The sequence below is a fragment of the Cibotium barometz genome, chromosome 41 (assembly GCF_041138505.1).
Source record: "Cibotium barometz isolate CiBa-2024 chromosome 41, ASM4113850v1, whole genome shotgun sequence".
In the NCBI taxonomy this organism is placed as follows: Eukaryota; Viridiplantae; Streptophyta; class Polypodiopsida; order Cyatheales; family Cibotiaceae; genus Cibotium; species Cibotium barometz.
This window is the reverse complement of record NC_141086.1, coordinates 3095456-3100153: the sequence shown is the minus strand read 5'-3', so window position 1 is coordinate 3100153 and position 4698 is coordinate 3095456.

Here is a 4698-nt window from a genome sequence, read left to right as displayed (position 1 = left end):
CAGTCCATTGACTATGCCTCTTGTTTGCATGTTCTTTAATCTCTGTATATTGACATGGCCAATCCTCTTGTACCACATATCAATGTCCTATACCACATTCCTGCTCTTTGAGAACATGGCTGATTTTAGCTCAGGAATTCCAGCATCCAGCTTAAACAATCTTCCTTCTTTCTTGCCTTTAGCAATCACTCTACATCCATGTTTGAAATCTTCAACGAAGCATCCATGCTCGTTGAAACGAACCTGTAATCCCTGTTCCACCATTTGACCAACTGAGGCCAAGCTTTTAGTGATCGAAGGCACATACAGCACATCTGACATAGACTTTGTCTGACCATTATGCATGACCAATGGTACACTTCCAACATGTGTAATGACATGCTGGGTATCATCACCTGTTTCCACATAGCCTTTTAAATCCATAGGCTTCATATGATCAAACCATTCACCATGACATGTCATATGGTTTGATGCTCCTGAGTCCATATACCATGTATCATCATTCTCAGCATTTGTTGTCATAGAACCCACAACATGCTTCATGGCAAACAAATGATTTGCAGTTCCATCATTGCTACTTAATGCATAGTTACCACCATGTTGTGCATAGTTTCCACCATAATGACCACCACGTTGTGCTCTTCCCCCTCTCAAATCATTCTGTTTGCGGAAACAATCTCTCGCCATATGACCATATTTGCCACAATAATGGCATTCCACATCTTGCATAGAATTTTGTTGGCCTTGCCAACGTCCTCGACCACGGGGGTTACCTCTGCCTCGTTGAGGTGCATATCCACGACCACCTCGAGCACCATATGAAGGCTGAAAATTCTGTTGTGGAGGCCTATCCTGCCATCCACGACCATTACCACCACGTCCACGTGATACAAATCTCCCCCTGCCTCTAAAGCCTCTCTGCGAGTAGAAAGCCTGATTTCTGCCATCATCATGGCTAGTAGATGCATCCAGAAATGAATCACTGATCTTGATTTCCTCAACCAACAAGAGTGAAACCAACTTGTCGAAGTCGGGTAGACCTGTACTCCTCACTAAGATAGATGTATCAAAAGATTTGTATTCCTTGCCAAGACCACACAAGGTAATATCCACCAAATCATCATCAGGCAGCATGGGGGCATTTATTGTGGCCAATGCATCTGCAAACTTCTTGATTTCTTGCACATAATCATGTATGCTCCTTTTATTCCTTTTCACATTATGGATCTCCTGTCGCAATTAAGACTTGCGAGCACTCGTATCTATGTCAAACATCTTGACCAAAGTATCCCATGCATCTTTGGGATTCTCAGCATCCTGAATGTGTATGAGCATAGCATCAGAAATACATATAGACAAATAATGCAGCACTTTGAATGCTCTCTCTGACCATTGCTTATGAGCAATAAGCTGCTGCTGTGTAGGTTGCCGAGGTAGCTCAGGCTCTGGCTCAGCACCTGTAATGAGGTTCCAAAATCCTTTCCCTTTCAAGAAACTCTTTATCCTGTATTTCCATGCCTGGAAGTTCTTCCTATCCAGCTTTTCACCAACAATCTGAACTGGATTATCCGACATGTTGCTCAATGCGTACACCTTCCACACACTTCAAATCTGTAAATGAGCCTTCCTCAGCTCAACCACACTCCAATGAATGTTTCAGATACTCCAAGGTAGCCAACAAACTCCAAATTTGATGTAGAAAATCAACCTGTAGTCATTCAAGATGAACGCACGCAGTCAGGGATACCCTGAATTGACACGCCTTCCAAGGCTCCAAATCACAATGTAATGGTGCAATCAAGTATGGGCAACTTGCATTGACACCTAATCAACCTCAATGTTGAGTATCAACACCATCTGACATGTGTACATATCAATTTTTGAAAACCCCTTTCTCTGTTTTGGGAAAAACCAAAAAAACCAGTAGAAAATTTACTCTAATTCCTTCAATATTTGTCCAAATTGGGCAACCAGGCATTCATTAGCTTAGCATTAGTGTCCATCAACTCCATGTAAGAGGAATTTGTCCAATTGTAAAAGACCAAGGATTAATTGCTCGATTAAAAATGCTCTGTTTCTCTGCAACCAGTGGACAGCCTGTTTTAATCAGCTCATTCCCAGCTCAATTAAGCATCATTGACCAAACAAATCACATAGACCTCTTCTCCAAAGTATAAAGCATCCAATTGCTAAAGCAATTGTGGAAGATATCAACCAACCAAGTAAGAATCGATCTCCTCGTAGGCAAAATGACTAAAATCTGCACTGTTTTCTCTGTTGATTCAGCGCCGCCTGCTGTAGGGGGGTTTAGGAGAGTTTGTGATGCTAATTGATGATGATAATAGATGCCCAACACACCTAGGTACATGTGCAATCCACCAATGGTTGGATTTGAGCCAAAATCACACTCCAAATGCTTCAATTTTGGGCTTCTTTTTCACTATTTTGTGAGAGCTCAAAAACCAGAGATTTTCACACTTTGAAATGCATTCAAATTGCTCCAAAATCACAATAGGGCTTGCATAAGAGTTGCCGTTACATCCCTCATTGTCAGATACATATGTCTTTTGCTAGAATCACACGTATTTCCACCATACATCAATGTTCCCAAGCTTTAATGGAAAGCTTCAAAAACCAGAATTTCTCTTTGCTTTGATTTGCTCTATTTTGCTTTGCTTTTGCCTGTATCACCTGCAATCCGCTCAAGGATGTTTAGAATATCTTACTCGGTAGGCCAAGCTCTCAGATCTGATAGTATTTGGTGTGCTCCAAGCTTCACAGCTCCAATGGCAAGCTTCACAGCTTCTTCTCCCTCTTCTCTTCACTCACTCATAAACCCCAATAAACAGCACAAGGCTCTGATACCATGTTGAAAGAACGGTAGAAGGAGAGGAGACACACACACAGGAGTAAACCCTAATGTATATTGCAAACCCTAACCATAGAGGGAAGCCATGTCCACTCTCACACAAAGCATAATGCACTAATCCATAATCCACACAACACACAATGAGTTGTGTCCACACTCTACTAACCCTAGCTAATGTCCACACGCTATGACCAGCTGGACACGCGGTCATTTATGTCTCACACATGTTCCTACCTAATCTGCCAGCACATAGCATAGCTGGCTCACACTGACATCGAGCTTGAATCTCAACAGTGATGAGTACAAAAGTGTAATTCAGTCCCCAACCACTCAAGATCTCTCAAGGGCTTTGGGAAGCCTTAAAAGGGAATCTTAAGGCAAATCTAACAAGCTGTCAAGTGGTTGATTTGGATGTCATTTTAGGGTGCAAAGGGGCTAGTTTAGTCAGACTGAAAACCCTAATTCAGTCAAAAATAGTGTGGACTGAATTCAAGGTGTTTACATAGCTTAATACCACTACTACCTAAGAGCTTCTAAATGAGCCAACGAGTTCCCAAATCGGTTACCGTTTGGATGGTCAACCTCACATAGTTGAGTTTCAACTAAAAGTCAAAACAGAGAGGTATATGGGTGCTCAAAGTGGTGATTCAGGGTGATAGGAGTGTTCCTCCATCAAGACAAACATGGAAAACTAAAGAACTCCTAATGTGGTTTCTGTTTCCTATACTAACCACTTGGTAACATGGGAAATCGTGGAAGGCCATCAAAAGCTCAAGCACAAGTGCCCATGAAAGAGAACCAAGTTCAAGATGATGCCAATGAGGTGGTTCGTGATGACACGGTATATGTGGGTGATGCTCCATTAGGTGAGTATCTACATGGTCAAAATGTGGCACCACATTCTATTGTTAAACATGGGCAAAACTCAAGGGCAATGCAAAAAGAAAGGGTACCTCTACATGACATTAGTGTGCAAATAGTGAATGAAGGAATACCGGTGCATACTAATAGACATGATTAAATCTCATTGGGAAACATCACTTTGGATATGTTAAGGATTTCTCTCACTGATGCAATCAAGGATGCACAAAGAGATGCCCAAAAGGAGGTGCTCTACATTAGTAGTGAGATTGTGCATCAAGGCAATGAGAATGCCAAGTTGATGCATCAAATGGTGGACAAGATGGATCAAAGGTTTGCAACTCTTAAAGAGCGTATTTTAGGTGTATAAAGAAGTGTGGACAGGTTTGACCATGCACCAAATCCACATGGAAATCTTGGTTGTATGCAAGGAAAGTCAAATCTACCTTCAAGAGTGGGCATGTTTTGGGTTCTAGGCTTGGAAAGCAGCCCATAGTTTTGGATCCCATGAAGGGCTCTTCAAGGGGTGTGTACAACATGAGTGTGGGAGATGGGACATACCACACACTACCCATGGATGTTCTACATTGGAGTCACTAAGGGTCAAAGAAGTGGTTCTATGGCCAAACCTCCTCCCAAGAGTGATGCTAAATCCTCTTCCCTTCAAGGCAAAGTGATTAAGCGATTGTCACAAGAAAAGATGAATGAAAGAGGAAGAAAGGGGTTTTCTTCCTTTGCAATGAGAAATGGAGTCCCGAGCATAAAAAGATTTGCAAGGCAAAGGAGGTAAGAGCTAACATGATCTTTGAGGTGGTTGAAGATGAATAGGCACCATTGGATTATATGGATGAGGTTGAATTTCAAGATTGTGCAAATGAGGTGATGGAAGATCCTACTCTTAATCCTTCTCAAGAGTTTCCATTTGATCCGGGTGGAGAGGATTGGGTAGAATTTAAAACAAAAGAAAG